An 18,841-nucleotide genomic window follows, 5' to 3' on the forward strand; every position below is an offset into this window, starting at 1 on the left:
TTAACTGGCCTCTCCAAATTGCCCCTAGGTGTGTGTGTGTGTGTGCATGGTTGTGTGTCTCTGTGTTGCCCTGCAACAGACTGGTGACCTGTCCAGGTGACCTGTCCAGGTGACCTGTCCAGGTGACCCCGCCTCTCGCCCGAAACGTTAGCTGGAGAGGCACCAGCTCATCCTGACCCCATTAAGGGACAAGGGTGCAAGACGATGGATGGATGGATGTTTAGCTAGCGCCGCCCACCACAGGCTGTTGGTTTATCTGTATTTTAATGGGTTTTCCTGGGTGAATGAGTGAGTTAATGGGTTTCGTTGGTGCCAGAGCTGCTCCTGTCGTTTGCTGAGGCAGAAAAAACACCAGTTTAGCTCTGGAGCTGGTTCCACCTCGTGTGATTTCCAGTCCTGCTGTCTGATAATAAACACTGCGCTTCTTATTTGAGGCCTGGTTGTTGTTGCTCTCTGCTAAAAGCCTGAATGCTTCATTCATGTGAGCCTCCAGAACTGGGCCGGCCGGCGCTGCTGGTCCGTTCAGCTTCGGGGGGGGGAAGGAAAGCCTCAAATCATCACTCTTTTGTCTTTAGTTAGTGGGTCAATCCGTGGAGGCCGTGCTCTCCTGTCAACCCGCCAACGTCCGTTACGGCCCCGCGCCACACGCTCCTCCTCAGCCTCAGACATCACCAGCTTTGTTGCGGCTCAGATTTCCCCTCTGGTTTCAGCTCAGCTCTCACGGAGCAGAAGAAAGCGGGAAAGTTGCCCTCGGTGATCCCAGAAGTCAGATGGCCTTGGTGATAGCTGCCACGTAGCAGACATCCCACTGTGAAGGCCTGAGCCGCTTCCCTCTGGGCATCAACCTCCTGATAACATCCAGAGACTCAGGAGCTGCGACTGAACAGCGGGATGATTTCCACCCAGAGAGGAACGAACCCAACAGATACGCGTCTTTTTTTCCTATTTGATTTTAGTGTTTAAAGCGAAGCCAAAAGCCAAAGTGGGATAACGGATTGAATAAATCTCCAAGTGGAGCTTTGGGTTGTGGAGTATTCACTCTGAAGAGGCTGGAGGTGAAAAGGACGATGATGTTTTTAAAAACTAAGTACACCCTTTCTGCTTTTGTCAGATTATAGAGGAGATCTTGCTGCTGTTGTCACAATAAATTCCAGTTTACGATGTTTAACATGTCCATAAAGTTTTTATTGTTTGTTTTACTATTTTTCTCCACTGTTTGTTCAATTAAAACATCAATTAACAGCAATAAATTAGGACATAAAGTGTGCAGATACAAATCAAGACTTCTTTCTGTGACTGGTCTCCTAAATAAATGTTTTACAAATAGGAATGCTTTTCAAGAGCGGTGTTTGTGTTTGTGGGGCTTTAATTGCTGCGACTCAAAAGCTGCATTTCCTGCACAAATGTTTGAAGAACTATGTTAATAAATGTAAAAAAAACAAAACAAACAAAAAAAACAATGTTGCAAGTGCGGTATTTCCATTAAATAAGAAACACAATTAAAATCACACGTGAATAAGTTTGTTCATGGAATAAGTCACCAGCCATGATACTTCAACCACTTCCTGTTGTCGTCTTCTTCGTCGTTTCTCGCAGTGGTAACTTCCTGTTGTTGATCATGTGACCTGTGTGGAGCGAAAGAAAAAAAGGATTTCCATTGCAGTTCTGCAAAAACAAACAAAAAACAAAACTAATGACGATAAAGCTCTGAAAAAAACTAAAATCTTACCGTTAATTTTAATCTAGAGTCTAGAAAAGTAACTTTTCAGCCACATAATCTGATTTTAAGTCAATAATTCTTGACTGCAGATGCAAACAGTTCTAGCTTTCGACACAGACTCTGTAATAATTTTCAGCCGTTGTTTACGTCCAAACTTGCCGGCCGTAAACTGGTGCAGGATTACGATTCACGTCTCACATCATTTAAACGTAGAAGTTGGTTTAAATGCAACACGACTGACGAGGCCTTGAAAACCATCAAATACGGTTTAGTTTTGCACATTAAATCTGAGTTCACAAAAAGCCCATTTGGGTGAAAATAACTACCATGGAGAGGCAGCTGGTGACTGGACCGAAGTCCTTCCAACAAACTGCGTCCATCAGCAGAACGACGATTCAAAACCAGCAGCAGATCTACAGCAAAATGGCCTAGTCAAAGCAGCAGACTGGAAAGTGTTTGGTTGTTGGTTTTGTAGTTTGCATTGTGGATGAATCGATGTTTTCTTCCAGGAGGAGCTGCCATGACGTTGTCACGGTAACGGCGCTGCGGCCGACCGGCTCGTCGTGCTGCAACATCCAGCAGAGAGAAGAAGATGGAGGTGTGTTTTCTTCTTCTCCTCCTGGGAAATCTCCAGTGATTAATTACGGCGGTGGCGCCCGCTGACCTGAATAAATATGCATTAAACAAGCATTTTAGCTGCTTCATCACATTTAATAAAGCGGGTGACGGGCAGGAAGTGAGAATTTTACGAGGCTGATTCACTCAGCAGCTCCTGGACGGCGGGGCGGCCGGTTCTGGCGGCGGCGAAGCCGTTCACGCCCTGATTGCTCCTAACGAGGCGAACGGCGGAGCCTCGACGTACAAGAAAAAAACGAAGATCCCACTCCCGCTGGGGAGAAATGTCACCTCACCTGTTCCCCCCCAGGAGTCCTGATGGCTGGAAACGCTGTGAAACGTTTAACAGCGTCCTGGTTGTAGGTGAGGAGGAAACGTCAGGAAGGTTTGAGAGGAAGCGGCGAACGGCGGCTGAAACGTCCTCGAGGTTTCCTGGCAGGATGCTGAGCCTTCAGGAGGAGGAAATCGATGGCGACCCGCCGTGGTGACCGACTGCTGGCAGGAAACAAGGAGCGCCGCGTTCTGGGCCCAAAACGGTTCAACCTCACAGAGGCACAACTCAACCCTTAGATATCGCCATGACAACCCAACACCGGATTTAACTCGGGGTGAAAACACCAGAAACTAAATGCTAAGCTTCCCAACTAAATAAAGCTAAATATTTAGTTAGAAGTATTAAATTTGCTAACTAAATATTTACTCAGTAGCTAATATTTAGTTAGCAAGCAAAATAGTTAAAAGCTAAATATTTAGAGTGCCAACTAAATATTTTATTTGCCAACTAAACATTGAGCTTGGTACCTAAATATTTAGTTCTAGTCCAAATATTTAAACTGAAGCTACATTTTCAGTAAGCAAGTTAAATATTCAGAGAAAAGAAGATGGTGTTTGCCAAACTAAATGCTTAGCTTGCAAACTATTTGGCTCAATGACTAAATATTTAATTAGTGAGTTAAATAATTAGCTTTAAACAAGGAGCCATTTTACGACCCATCTCATCATGAGTCGTCATTCAGCCATCGCCATGACAACACGGCCCGGCCGGCCATCGACCCGGCTGAGCTCAGGACATATGAACTCGGGCTGCAGGGAGACGCGCCGTTTCCCCTGCAGTCAGAAAAGTTTAATCTCAGCCGACAGGAGCAACGGCTCGTTTCTGCCGACTCCTGCATGTCGTCTGGGTTTCTAACGAAGCAGCAGAAGAAGAAGGAGGAAGTTCCACTTCCTGCGTGGCCGTGACTCACCCAGATGAACGTTTCCCCCGGGTGAGACGACTCCTCGTCTCGTTCAGGCTGGAGTTTCGCTCCGTCTGATGGATCCAGAGTCAACACCCACCTGCTGCAGCTGCAGCCGACAATTAACTCCAATCATTTGGGTTGTTCTGCCTCACGAGGGGAAGAAACGGTGGTTCCTCTTTTAAAGTCACATTTTCAGCATATTATTCATTAATAAACAAGTTTTTAATCTAAATTAGCTGGAAACTAAATATCAAACTCTGAGCCAAACATTTAGTTAATGCTAAATATTCAGGTAGATACTTAGTAAGCTATTAGCTCTGAGATAAATATTTAGCTAGCAAGATAAATATCTAAATATTTATTACCCCCACGCTAAAGGTTTATCCAGCTAAATAAAATATTTATTTTTTTAAACTTTAGATTGAATATTTGATATTTAGTTTCAAGCTAAATATTTAGCATTAACTAAATATTTAGATATTTCAATTCTGAGCTAAATATTTAATGTGAAGCTAAATATTTATTATCTCCAAGCTAAAGGTTTAGCTTGATAACTAAAATATTTAGTTAGTTTGGAGCTAAATATTTACATTGTAATATTAACGTTTAGCTTGCCAACTAAATATTTAACTCACACCCAACTACTGAGTTTACAAGCTACATATTTAGTTATATGTAGCTTGTAAACGACATGAATTCATGACATTGTGAAAATGTGACAGATGAACCTCCATGTTTGTCTCTTAGAGCAGCAGAAATTAATTAACGACAGCCAAAGCTGTGAAATGGCTCCGTTTCATTCGTTCACGTTTTCCTGTGAATCTGAAATGTTTGCAAGCCTCTGACTCTGTCTGCAGGGGGACAACATGCAGAGCTGCAGCCCTCTGGCTGCTTTGCCAGGTCTCTGATGTGCAGGGATTGTTTTCCATCATCATAATTGTTCCAAGCAAAAAGTCTCAGCTGCTCCATCAGGGCCAAAAGACACTCGGAGCCATGAATCACTGCGGACGGATCTCAGCTCCTCCGTTTGGGTTTCAGACGCTGCGGCTGGTTGCTATGCAGGTTTCATCAGGTGGAAGTTTCTTAACGCCAAATCTTTATAAATAATTCAACATTTTGTCCCGTTGCAGGTAAAACTCTAACGACCATCAATCCTCTGAGCTGCAGCGTTTCCTGCTGCAGTTTGTTGCTGTTGTCTCGTCCCGGCGCTAAGTGGAAATCCGGGTGTGAAATTAGGAATCACTTGGAGCGCTGTGCACCCGTCTGCCTTATCAGCGGCGCCGTTTGCTAATGGGATTTCCAGTTGCCCGGGTTCTGGGCCTGGCGGCGCCGTCCTGTGTGGGGAACATGTTCGGCCAGCGAGGCAGGCAGAGATACGAGCCATTTTAGTTTTCTGCTTCTAGAAGATGGAAGGTCAGAGCCAGGAGTTTTATTTCCATTTATTCTTTGAATTAGGGCTGTTGTAAACGATTATTTTAGTAATCGAGTAATCTATAGATTTTTCTTACGATTAATCGAGTAATCGGATAAAAACAATTATGAAATAAAATATTGGTAAATCTTCCATAACACCAGTGTTACTATCGGATATGAACATCAGTCTATTTTTTCCACCTTTGAGCTTCCCTACCAGTTATTTTTTGTAGACCGGGGGAGCAACACGGGATATTTACGGCTCCTCCGTTCAGAAACTCATCTACCAGCCATGTTCCGCCTCCCGTTTGTTCAGACCGGGATGATATAAGTTTATTGTGCGGTTCGTCCGTAAAGCTGCTCTTACCCTGTGAGCATCAACCCTCAGCCGTGTTCAGTCTCTCCGCTCACCTGTAGAAATCCTCCTCAGCTTCTTCCCGCCGTTCAACCAGCAGCTCCGGAGCAGAAAGGCTGCCGGACTCCCGGCATCGCGCCGTCATTTTAAGGATGTTTATTGGTCCCACAAAAACGATGAAAACCCGGAATTATCACCAATCAGTAAAATCCCCGCGGGCCGAACTTGAAGATTGGACGTTATGCCGCTAACACGTAGCTTCCGTCAACAACTCAGAGGCGGAAGTCAGAGCTCCGCGCAACGCAAATAATGTTCCGGCTGAAACACGGGGCGCTAAATGATGAAACATAAATTAACGAAGCTTCGAGGCAGGTCAATTTTCCTCGAGGAATTTTAATAATCGAGGTTCTCGAATCACTCGAGGAATCGTTTCAGCCCTACTTTGAATTACTTCTTGATTTGTAGATGGTTTCTTTAATTTGCACCAACAGAGTAAAAAAAAAAAAAAAAAAAGTAGTGCTGTCAATCAAGTAGCTCCAACCAATTAAAATGCCAGAAACGATCAACAGGAAACTTACTGCTATAAACATGCAGGCTAGTGGTCGGAAGCTCATTCAGGGGAAACTGACAGGTAAATAATGCATATTTTATTTTCTAGTTCTGTGGTGCTCCTCCCCCTTTCTGATGACGCCCTGGGCAACTGCCCACAAAACTCGTCACTGTATAAACGTTTTTAAAAAATGTTTTATCGTCTCAAACTAAACAAGAGTCTCAGTTTTCCAGGTTTTTACATTTTACACATTGTCAAAGATGAATAAACTTTAAATTCTAATAAATATTTAACACTGGAACTGGAAGACATTTTAAAAGTCCAAAATAAAAAATAAAAATAAAAAAAAACGACAAAATTAATTATGAAGTCTCTGTAAACTAAAATGTTCTTCAAAATAAAGGGTTAAATGAGACCAAAGCAGCAGACTGAAGATTTTCATCATCCAGTTTTTGGTAGAAGGAGAAAATTGATAAATTATCCAAATGTTTGCAAAACTTTGTCAATATTCTGTTAATGTCAAAAAAACAAAAACAATTTCGCAGCTGCAGCATTTCCATTAAATGAGAAACACAATTAAAAATCACATGTAAATAAGTCACCCGCTATAATACTTGAACTACTTCCTGTCATCTTCTTCTTTGTTGTTTCCACCAGTAGTAACTTCCTGCTGTCGATTATGTGACTCGCACCTTCGATCCGATTTAGACCAACATTTGGAAGTGGATCAGATCAGATTTTTCTTTTTGTGTGAAGCCATTGGAATCGGGCCGATTATATCGCTGTGAAAAAGTGAAACAGGAAGTAGCCTGAGTCACCAGCAGCATTCAGAGAGCTGCTTCTGCCGCTCAAGGAGAAACGTTTGGATGTCAATCAGCTGCCACGCTGGAGAAGACGGTCAGAAAAATAAAGGATTTGGTTGAAATCATCAGAGAAAATGAATGAATCTATTGACAGCTGAACCCACAGATGGCTGCAGGTCTGAAACGGCTTCATGTTTGTTGCTAGCTGCATCTTCAGAGCGTTTCTGCAGGTACTGACCGTCTGATCCAGATGAAAGGTCGTCTGGATCAGACATGGCGGCTGTAAATAATGCATCTCGGAGTGGATTCATTTCACAGGCAGGCGTTCATTACGTGGAGAACAAAGAGTCCGAGTTAAAGCTGTCTGGGCTCCAGACGTGGTTCAGCTCGTGCAGAAACACAGGATGAACATTTCAGCTCAGCACAGAGAGCCTGAGCTGTCATCGCTCTCCAGAGATCCTCGTCCCGTCACACGGACACAGGGAGACTGTAAAAATGGTTCCAGGCTGGAAACCGTTTGTTATATAATATCATGTAATGTTAGACGTTGAAGCGTTGGACACTGAGGTTGGTGGAAAAGACAAAAACAGCAAAATGCAACCTGTGGCTGTTTTACAGAATATCTGCGTTGAATGTGAACAGAATGACTGAAACCACCTGATTCTGTTTGTAATTAACGGCAATAATTTGGGTTATTAACCTGAAAAAAGAGAAAAAATGGAGGCACATTTTTTTCTAAGTTATATTTTTAACACATTATTAGTTATTGTACAAATATCACATATTTCATTAGCCAGCAACATATTTAGCTAGCTAGTTAGCTAAATATTTAGCTTAGCTTGCTAAGCTAACATAATAGTTAGCTAGCCAGTCAAGACTGCCTTTAGGGAGGGTACAGACTGCCTTTAGGGAGGGTACAGACTGCCTTTAAGGAGGGTACAGACTGCCTTTAGAGAGGGTACAGACTGCCTTTAGGGAGGGTACAGACTGCCTTTAGGGAGGGTACAGACTGCCTTTAGGGAGGGTACAGACTGCCTTTAGGGAGGGTACAGACTGCCTTTAAGGAGGGTACAGACTGCCTTTAGAGAGGGTACAGACTGCCTTTAGGGAGGGTACAGACTGCCTTTAGGGAGGGTACAGACTGCCTTTAAGGAGGGTACAGACTGCCTTTAGGGAGGGTACAGACTGCCTTTAGGGAGGGTACAGACTGCCTTTAGAGAGGGTACAGACTGCCTTTAGGGAGGGTACAGACTGCCTTTAGGGAGGGTACAGACTGCCTTTAGGGAGGGTACAGACTGCCTTTAGGGAGGGTACAGACTGCCTTTAGGGAGGGTACAGACTGCCTTTAGGGAGGGTACAGACTGCCTTTAGGGAGGGTACAGACTGCCTTTAAGGAGGGTACAGACTGCCTTTAGGGAGGGTACAGACTACCTTTAGGGATGGTACAGATTACCTTTAGGGAGGGTACAGACTGCCTTTAGGGAGGGTACAGACTGCCTTTAGGGAGGGTACAGACTGCCTTTAGGGAGGGTACAGACTGCCTTTAGGGAGGGTACAGACTGCCTTTAGGGAGGGTACAGACTGCCTTTAGGGAGGGTACAGACTGCCTTTAAGGAGGGTACAGACTGCCTTTAGGGAGGGTACAGACTACCTTTAGGGATGGTACAGATTACCTTTAGGGAGGGTACAGACTGCCTTTAGGGAGGGTACAGACTGCCTTTAGGGAGGGTACAGACTGCCTTTAGGGATGGTACAGACTGCCTTTAGGGAGGGTACAGACTGCCTTTAAGGAGGGTACAGACTGCCTTTAGGGATGGTACAGACTGCCTTTAGGGAGGGTACAGACTGCCTTTAGAGAGGGTACAGACTGCCTTTAGGGAGGGTACAGACTGCCTTTAGGGAGGGTACAGACTGCCTTTAAGAAGGGTACAGACTGCCTTTAGGGAGGGTACAGACTGCCTTTAGGGAGGGTACAGACTGCCTTTAGGGAGGGTACAGACTACCTTTAGGGAGGGTACAGACTGCCTTTAGGGAGGGTACAGACTGCCTTTAGGGAGGGTACAGACTGCCTTTAGGGAGGGTACAGACTGCCTTTAGGGAGGGTACAGACTGCCTTTAGGGAGGGTACAGACTGCCTTTAAGGAGGGTACAGACTGCCTTTAGGGAGGGTACAGACTGCCTTTAGGGAGGGTACAGACTGCCTTTAGGGAGGGTACAGACTGCCTTTAAGGAGGGTACAGACTGCCTTTAGGGAGGGTACAGTCTACCTTTAGGGATGGTACAGACTGCCTTTAGGGAGGGTACAGACTGCCTTTAGGGAGGGTACAGACTGCCTTTAGGGATGGTACAGACTGCCTTTAGGGAGGGTACAGACTGCCTTTAGGGATGGTGCAGACTGCCTTTAGGGAGGGTGCAGACTACCTTTAGGGAGGGTGCAGACTGCCTTTAGGGATGGTACAGACTGCCTTTAGGGATGGTACAGACTGCCTTTAGGGAGGGTGCAGACTGCCTTTAAGGAAGGTACAGACTGCCTTTAAGGAAGGTACAGACTGCCTTTAGGGAGGGTACAGACTGCCTTTAAGGAAGGTACAGACTGCCTTTAGGGAGGGTGCAGATTACTTTTAGGGAGGGTACAGACTGCCTTTAAGGAAGGTACAGACTGCCTTTAGGGAGGGTACAGACTGCCTTTAAGAAGGGTACAGACTGCCTTTAAGGAGGGTACAGACTGCCTTTAGGGAGGGTACAGACTGCCTTTAAGGAGGGTACAGATTACCTTTAGGGAGGGTACAGACTGCCTTTAAGGAGGGTACAGATTACCTTTAGGGAGGGTACAGACTGCCTTTAGGGAGGGTACAGATTACCTTTAGGGAGGGTACAGACTGCCTTTAAGAAGGGTACAGACTGCCTTTAAGGAGGGTACAGACTGCCTTTAGGAAGGGGACAGATTACCTTTAGGGAGGGTGCAGATTACCTTTAGGGAGGGTGCAGATTACCTTTAGGGAGGGTACAGACTGCCTTTAAGGAGGGTACAGACTGCCTTTAAGAAGGGTACAGACTGCCTTTAAGGAGGGTACAGACTGCCTTTAGGGAGGGTACAGACTGCCTTTAAGGAGGGTACAGATTACCTTTAGGGAGGGTACAGATTACCTTTAGGGAGGGTACAGATTACCTTTAGGGAGGGTACAGACTGCCTTTAGGGAGGGTACAGACTGCCTTTAGGGAGGGTACAGATTACCTTTAGGGAGGGTACAGATTACCTTTAGGGAGGGTACAGATTACCTTTAGGGATGGTACAGACTGCAGAGATTAATAAAAAGATAACCTCTACAATCTTTGCCTCACTTGGCTTCATCCATAAGGTGAGCTAAATGTTGCCCAGCGCCGGACGGTGAATGTGACTCTGTATCTGATCCATTTGTATGACATGTATGTCTTGTAACGTTTGATCATTTTTCAGCATTAAAACCTGCTTTTAAATATAATCAAATCTCATTAAGGGGTTCTGGTCGGGTCCTGAAACTGGTTAACGGACCTCTTGGAGCACAGAGACTAAATGAATGAACTCCAGCAGGTTTGGACAGCGGTCTGCTACCAGTGGCTCTGAGCACACAGCTGAATAAATACTAAATACTTAGCTAGCTAAATATTTAGTTTGGAGCTAAATATTTAAAAGAACATCCTCCAGCTCATTCTAGGAAATCCCAACATGTTTCCAGACCAGATGGGATATATATAAGAACATTTATTACTTTTTCCATTACCAGGGTTGAACTACGATTAGATCAATTTACGATCCAAAACAATTATTCATAATGATTTTTGCTTCAATCTATAGATGAGCAAACGGTCTTCACAATCTACTCCAATCTGGTTTGAAAGACAAAATTAAAACATTAAAGTATCACGTTTTTAAGCTTTAAATTGAATCCATGTGTAGTGGCGATTGTTTGTTAAACCAAACATCCAACAAAGTTCCATTAAGCCACTGAGGCACTGGATTCAGTTCTCTTTAACGCAGGCAAAAGAAAGTTCAATATCCAAACGTGTAAGTTGTTCTTCATTATTTATTTCTTGACATCTTTGCAAAAGAAAACAATTGCAGAGATAACTTTTCCTTCTACCTCTCTTGCACTGATAAAAACCATAGGCCCCAAACCCAAATGCCTGTTGGTCCTTTACCAGGCTCCTACACTTATAGAAAATGGACCAACCCACCTCACTTCCTGTTTGCTTAGAAAAACAACAAAAAAATAATAAAACAAAAGATAAATAAAATCAACAATTATTAACCTACAAATAAGTTCTGTAAATAATACAAAAAATATAAATTTAAGGATAAGCTAACAAAATTCAAATGGATAAAGAAAATAAAGAATAAATAGCTCCAACACTCCGGCCCCTAATTGTGGATAATATCACAATTACTCTAACAAGGAAAAGGAGCTATTCTCTCAAACATGCTCTTGATTCCTCAGGGTGATGCTTCCAGTAGCAAAATTAGTTTGGTCACAGGTCTTTCCAGGACACTGGTCTTTGTTTGTAATTGCACAGAATGCACCAAGCCTTTGGCATCCTGGTTTACACTCAAGACTTTGGCCATCATCCATGAACTTCTTGGAGCTGTAGAGTCTGCCATTAAGACAACATCTCCAGGAATGAGACATCTTTTAGTTCTTGTCCATTTCTGTCTTTCCTGCATCAGAGGCAAGTACTCAGAAAGCCATCTTTTCCAGAACAGCTCTGCCATGTATTGCACCTGCTTCCACCTTTTCCTGACATAAAGATCCTTTTTGTGGAACAGTCCTGGTGGCAAAACTGGTTTGGTTTTCAGCAGCAACAAATGGTTGGGTGTGAGTGCCTCAAGATCATTTGAGTCATCTGAAACTTTGGTAATAGGTCTGTCATTTAATATGGCTTCAACTTCACAAAATATTGTTTGAAGTCCTTCATCATCTAAAACTTGTTCTTTAAGAACAGAGATTAAAATGCTTCTTATGGAACGAATTAAACGCTCCCAAACTCCACCTTGGTGAGAGGCTGCTGGGATGTTAAAGTTCCATTTGATGCCATTCTGCACAAAAGCATTTTGAATTTTGGCATGGTTCAGCTCAGCCAAACTCTCCTTCAGCTCTCGATTTGCACCAACAAAATTTGTGGCATTATCGGATCTGATGGTGGAAACTGGGCCTCTTCTACAGATAAACCTGCGGACTGCGTTTATACAGGAATCTGTATCGAGGGTGTATGCAATTTCCAGATGTACTGCACGGCTGGTGAAACAAGTGAACAGTACTCCATACCTTTTCAGGAGACTTCTTCCTCGTTTAACACTTACAGGACCAAAGTAATCCACTCCAACATTTGTAAAAGGAGCGGTGTCAGGCAGAACTCTTTCTTCTGGCAGATCTGCCATCTTTTGTTCAACAAACTTTCCTCTGTTACGTCTGCAAACAACACAGTGAGAGATTATTTTTCTGGCAGCTGAATTAGCATTTATAATCCAGTAATTTTGTCTTAATCTGGACAACATATGTGCTCTTCCTGCATGTCCCAACTGTTGATGAATATGGCGTAAAATCAGTGTAGACACATACATATCCTTTGTTAAAATTGCAGGGTGCTTTGCTTCAACATGCATAGCTGTTTTATTCAACCTGCCACCCACTCTGAGGACCCCAGCATCTAATACTGGGTCGAGTTTGTATAGAGAACTTCTCTTAGAGACTGCTTTAAGGCCACTGGCGATTAAAGCCATTTCAGTTGTAAATTTCTGTTGTTGTGCAAACTGAATAATAGATAGCTCTGCCTTGGCTAAGTCTTCAGGAGTCAGATTTTCTTTCTTCAGAGTCGTCTTGAATCTGTCCATCTGCTTTTCTAGTTCTTTCTTTTGATTTTCTGGATCATTTTTATTCAGGTCTGCAGCAGCAAACTCTTTCCTTTTCTGTTGCAGCAACATCAGAATGTTTTTCAGCTTCAGAAACCAGGCAACAGAGGTTTTAAGTTTTGTCCAAGATGAAAAATAATGAATCAGATGGTTCGCAGCATTTTGTGATTCCTTCACAACAACACTTACTGTTAGGTCCTTTTTGACCTCTGGGTCATCTGCAGGAATTGCATGGTGATCCACATCCAGTTTCGGCCATTCCTCTTCTGATCTGTGGAGAAATTCTGGCCCATTTATCCATCTCCTGCATCTGAGGAACTCCTCAGCTCTCAGGCCTCTGGATGCATCGTCTGCAGGATTCTCCTTGGAGGAAATGTATCTCCACTGATTCACATCTGTTGCTTCTCGGATGACAGAGATTCTGTTTGCAACAAAGGTGTGAAATCTTCTGGTTTCACTGGAGATGTATTTCAGTACCGTTGTACTATCAGTCCAGAAAACAGGTTTTTCCAACTGTATCTGCAGCTCCTTTTGCAGCAGTTTATTCACTCGGATAGCAAGAACAGCAGCTGTCAGTTCCAACCTGGGGATTGTTGTTTGCTTCATAGGTGCAACTCTTGCTTTTCCTAGAATGAAAGCAACATGTGAGATGTTATTCTTTTCCAGTTTTAGATACGACACTGTTCCATAGCCATCTTGACTTGCGTCAGAGAAATGATGGAGTTGTGCTTTGTCTGGTTTTCTGATGCAGCTTGGTTTGATACAACGCTCCACTTTAAAACTGGATATCAGCTGGAGATCCTCCAGCCAATCAAGCCACTTTCTAGACAGAGAATGGGGAATAACTTCATCCCATTTCAGATTTTGTCGACAAAGTTCTTGAAGCAACAGTTTAGCTGGCATACTGAAGGGAGCCAGGATTCCCAAGGGATCATACAGTGAGCTAACCACAGACAAAATGCCCCTTCTGGTCTGTGGGCGGTCCTGCACAGACGTTCTGAACCTGAACTCGTCTGTTTCAATGCTCCACTGTAAACCCAGTACTCTCTCAACTGGAAGTTGGTCTTTGTCCAAATCCAGATTCTTGATTTCTTTTGCTCTCCTCTCCTCTGGGATTGACATGAGCACTGTGCGACTGTTGCTGACCCATTTTGAAAGTTTGAATCCTCCTTTAGAGCAGAGGTCTGTCAGCCTCTTCACCGTGTGCACTGCATCTTCTTCTGTGGGAACAGATTTTAAACAGTCATCCACATAAAAGTTATTTTTGATTATATCAATCACTTCAGCTGGAAACTGTTGTGAGTTGTCAACGGCAGTTCTTTGCAGAGCATAATTTGCACAGCTGGGAGAAGACACTGCTCCAAACAAATGAACCAACATCCGGAACTCCTGTGCAGGTTTTGATGTGTCGCCATGACGCCACCACAGGAAAAGGAGAAAGTTGACATGTTTTTCAGAGACATAAACTTGGTGAAACATGGCATCGATGTCTGCTGTTAGTGCAACAGGCTCTTTTCTAAATCTGATGAGGACTCCAACCAGAGAGTTTGTGAGGTCGGGTCCCGGTAGAAGCTGACTGTTCAGTGATGTTCCTTTATAAGTTGATCCACAGTCAAATACAACTCTCAACTTGCCTTTTGTGGGATGATGCACTCCATGATGCGGGATGTACCACAATTGTCCATCAACTTTCTGTAACTCCTCTACTGGTACGGCCTCAGCATGTCCTTGTTGCAGCATGTTGTTCATACATGCAGTGTATTCCTCCTTGTACTGAGCATCCTTTTCAAATCTCCTCCTGAGGCTCTGGAGGCGCTGCTCTGCAACACAGATGTTATTCGGCAAGCTGGGACTTTCACTCCTGAAAGGTAAGTCAATGTGATAATGACCTCCTACAAGTTTTGTTGAGTTATTAACAATGTTCATGAAAAGCAGATCCTCTCTGGACATTTCAGTTTTCTCCTCTGATGATCTTTCATTAAAATCATGATTGTACTGTTTGACCAGCATTTCTTTAAGATGCTCAACAGAGATCCTGTTGGCTGTTACAGCAGTGCAGACATTTTTATTTTTGCTGTTGCTTCTAGTGTGCAGGGGACCATTTATGACCCAGCCAACTTTAGTTTTTACAGCATAAGGTCCACCATCCACACTGTTTATCACCTCCCAGGGCTCTAAAACGTTAGAAGCATCTGTTCCTATCAGTAGCTCCACATCTGCATTGATGTTATGAAGCTTAACGGGTTTAAGATGAGGCCACTGGTCAATGTCTTTCTGCTGGGGAATATTCAATGTAGAAACTGGCATTGTACTTTGAGTCAAAACATCTGGTAGCTCTAATGAAGTCATTTGTTTTCAGACCAGAGACTTCCAAACCAGACAAAACTTGTACATTAACAATCTTATTTTGACTCCTTGTTCTCAGCAGAATATTTGTCCTTTTGCCCTTTAAGTTCAAACTTTTTGCCAGAGTTTCTGTACAGAACGTACCTGAACTTCCTGGATCAAGAAACGCATAAGTTTGTACAACTTTGTTGCTCTTTTTACTTTTAACTTTAACTGCAACAATAGAAAAAACAGCATCGTCGTCATGACCGGCCCCAATATGCCCACATGTCTGAGTGGTTGCAGTTGAGAAGTTGACATGAGACCTTGTTGTCTGTGGGGTTTGTTCTGTAGAGGCTCCTGGCTCCTTTAGCTCTATGTGAAGAACCCCTGGATGCTTTTGGTGACACACGTTGCAATCCAAACGACTCCTGCAGCCTTTGCTTGTGTGACCAACTTTCAGACAACCGAAACAAATCCCTTTTTGTTTAATGAAGGTCAACTTGTCCCGATGCATTTTAGCTTTAAACTGCATACAGTTTTCCAACAGATGATTTCTTTGTGAACAAAACAAGCAGCTGTAAAGAGCAGTAGACTTGGTCTTGTTTTCAGCTGAGTGAGTTCTGGCTTCTGGAATTGTGCTGACATTAGTGGCAAAACTGCTTCCTTTCTTTCTTTGCTTGCTGGAACTTGAAACTTTAGAGTTGCTCCCAGTTGGTGGGTCTTGGATGTTGCCAAACACTGGATCTGATGCTACTTTTACTTCTTTTATTATAAAAGCAACCAGATCAGTGAACAATGCTCTGTGGCCATTTTGCTCCTGCAGCTCATAAGCAGTAACTCTCCATTTTTCCCTCAGTTTATATGGGAGTTTCATTACAATTGTTCTCATATTTGAAGGTAAGTCCAACTCTCTCATGTAAACAACTTGTTGTGTTAGATTTGAACATCCTTGAAGGAAAAGAGAGAATGATTGAAGACTTTTCACATCATCTCCTTTAATTGGTGTCCAACTCATAATCTTCTCCATATATGCAGAAGCAATTTTATTTTCATTTCCAAAATGTTCTTCGAGGAGATCTTTGGCCTTGGAATAACCTTGATCAGGAGGTAAGTGCTGACAACTATGCACCAGATCTTTAGGCTGCCCCCTAGTGAACTGCTCCAAGAAGTGCAAACAGTCGCTCGAGTTGTCAGTTTTAGCTTCCACTCCGTTTTCAAAAGCGTTCATAAATGATCTGTACTGCAGGGGGTCCCCATCAAACACAGGGATGTTTCTGGATGGGAGAACAGACGATAAGTTTTGTTTTACAAGTAAGGCAGTGATGTCATTTTGTCTCTGCATGATGTTCACAATATCATTCTGACAGTTCTCAGAGATAGAGGGAGATTGACATTGTGTTTGCTGTGTTGCTTGAGTTGAAGAATCAACTTTTATTCTCAGACGATCCATTTGAAGTTGTTTCTGCCTTTGTTTAGGTCTGACGACAGGACAGTCGGATGAAGAAGTTGCTCTTTCTTTCGGAACAAACTCATCAGCGCGAGGATTTAGCAGGGGCGTGTCCCTTGATTGGGCTCTTTCAAAATAAGAGTTCATTCCATCGGATCGTTTAGAGCCAGCAACTGAATTTATTTTTAAAACATTAAGCTTTGCATTGGTTGCTGCCAACTCTGTTTCCAAGTCTAATTTTTCCTTTTCTTGTCTCAGTTTTTCCTCTTGAGCTTCAATCAGATGTTTTTTGTTCAACGCAGCGAATCTCTCCATGAGCGCTGCCTTTTCAGCCGCAGCTTTAATGCGAGCAGAAGAGGTGGATGAAGTCCGAGACTGCTGTGAAGATGTTTTTGAACGTGGTTTTACACTTGAAATATTAGATACACTGTCTTCAGGATTTATTTCATCCAGATCTGCAACAACCTGATCAACATTAATTTTATGTTCAGTATATGGATCTCCTGCTTCATGCAACCAGTCCTTTACATTGTCCATAAATTCAGAGAATGCCGTCACCTTGGACCGAAAATATACAGTTTGCCTTTTCACTTCTTCTTCTGGTAATGGCAAACTTAAGAAGGATTCATGTAAATCGGTTGCATCTTGATAGCACTTAATAAACTTGACAAAGTTAGAAGATACATCCGGAACATTTTCTTGTGACGTCATTAATGCGGAGATTTTCTCCATAAATTTTGAAGCTTGTTTACACTTTAAACTTCGTTTTTCTTGACATGTTTTTATATAAAACTCCAAACCCTTTTGTGTGAATTTGATGGTTCTTTTCTCTTGTGACATCTCAGTGTCATCCTCTTTGCTCTTTACATCAGACATTTTAGCGATTCTTTGAATTATTTCACACATTCAAAAGCGGCATAATCCAGGAATCCACAGATGAAGCACAAACGTGTCTCTTTGTTTAAAGAGGTTGATTCTTGTGAACAAACATTTCCAGGATGGGCGTCGGCACACGCCTGGATCCAATTAGGCGTCAACTTGTCACATCAAACACATTTCATCAGTCTTTGCAGTGAAATAATGTCTTTAAACTCCAGTAGTTTCACCGTTTTCCTATACGGCTTGAACAATATTACCACGAACCAGTTTGATGAATGAGTGACGTGTCAATCCAGGCTTGACGCAGCAGTCGCTTCATTTCATCAAAGACGATCCAAAACCTTTTGTTTGATGATGATCCTTGAAATCCATAAATCCAGCATGTCAATTGATGTCGGAATTTAGTCCTTTTAGTCCACGGGCTGGTTCCTTACTTGATCCATGGGGTGTTTTTTACTGATCCATGGGGAGGTTTTTACTGATGTAGTGGCGATTGTTTGTTAAACCAAACATCCAACAAAGTTCCATTAAGCCACTGAGGCACTGGATTCAGTTCTCTTTAACGCAGGCAAAAGAAAGTTCAATATCCAAACGTGTAAGTTGTTCTTCATTATTTATTTCTTGACATCTTTGCAAAAGAAAACAATTGCAGAGATAACTTTTCCTTCTACCTCTCTTGCACTGATAAAAACCATAGGCCCCAAACCCAAATGCCTGTTGGTCCTTTACCAGGCTCCTACACTTATAGAAAATGGACCAACCCACCTCACTTCCTGTTTGCTTAGAAAAACAACAAAAAAATAATAAAACAAAAGATAAATAAAATCAACAATTATTAACCTACAAATAAGTTCTGTAAATAATACAAAAAATATAAATTTAAGGATAAGCTAACAAAATTCAAATGGATAAAGAAAATAAAGAATAAATAGCTCCAACACCATGTGTAGATGGAATTACTCCCTCCATTTTGCTCTGAAGGAGAGCGCCATCTTTCTAAAGACAGCTTCCTCCATGGATGATGACGTTGCAGTTTCCATCCAAGTTTTTAGCTTATTTGACATTATTTGAAGGTATTTAGTGAGTAATAATAAAATTACATGATTCCTCAAACTCATGTCGCCTCTGCAGATACAAGAACCAACGGCTAGTTAGTGCGAAATACCGACATCACCGTCCAAGAGAATTTCCGCATAAAACATGGCAACAAACTTCTGACCAATCACAACAGGCCTCAGGCTATGACGTACCTTGACAACGCTGTAGCTTAGCTCCGTTTGTTAGCGGCGTTTCCGACGTGATGAAACTTCATTTTGCGAACTTTGCACACAGTAAAGTTCATGTCCAGCTCGGTATTCAGGGAATAAAGGGGAAAAACCCAAACAAACAAAACAAAAACAAAATGAGTTCAAAGGTTTGTCTTCAACGAAGACGGGTCGACTGAATCCATCTCTCTCTGTATTTTCCTCTTTGTTCTAGTGCACAGGTGTCAAACTCAAGGCCCGGGGGCCAAATCTGGCCCGCCGTAGCTTTTTATGTGGCCCTCTGGACTCCAAATTACATCAATAGGTCTGTCCAGTTTTTCACAAATCTGCAAAAATCACACAAA

At 42.9% G+C, this 18,841-nt stretch overlaps 1 long non-coding RNA gene across 2 annotated transcripts; it reads right to left on the minus strand.

Annotated features, from left to right (window-relative positions):
* Positions 1–18,733, minus strand: LOC103461874 (uncharacterized). Of its 2 annotated transcripts, none has more exons than XR_014086712.1 (3): positions 18,483–18,733; positions 3,580–3,720; positions 1–1,625 (listed from the first exon to the last, which is right to left on the minus strand). It is a non-coding gene; the product is annotated as an uncharacterized LOC103461874 (long non-coding RNA). The 2 variants fall into 2 exon arrangements; XR_533226.3 differs by having other exon boundaries at positions 3,580–3,716; positions 18,483–18,732.
* Between the last annotated feature and the right edge of the window lie 108 nt (positions 18,734–18,841).

The sequence above is a fragment of the Poecilia reticulata genome, chromosome 2 (genome assembly GCF_904066995.2).
Source record: "Poecilia reticulata chromosome 2, P_reticulata-male-v2, whole genome shotgun sequence".
In the NCBI taxonomy this organism is placed as follows: domain Eukaryota; kingdom Metazoa; phylum Chordata; class Actinopteri; order Cyprinodontiformes; family Poeciliidae; genus Poecilia; species Poecilia reticulata.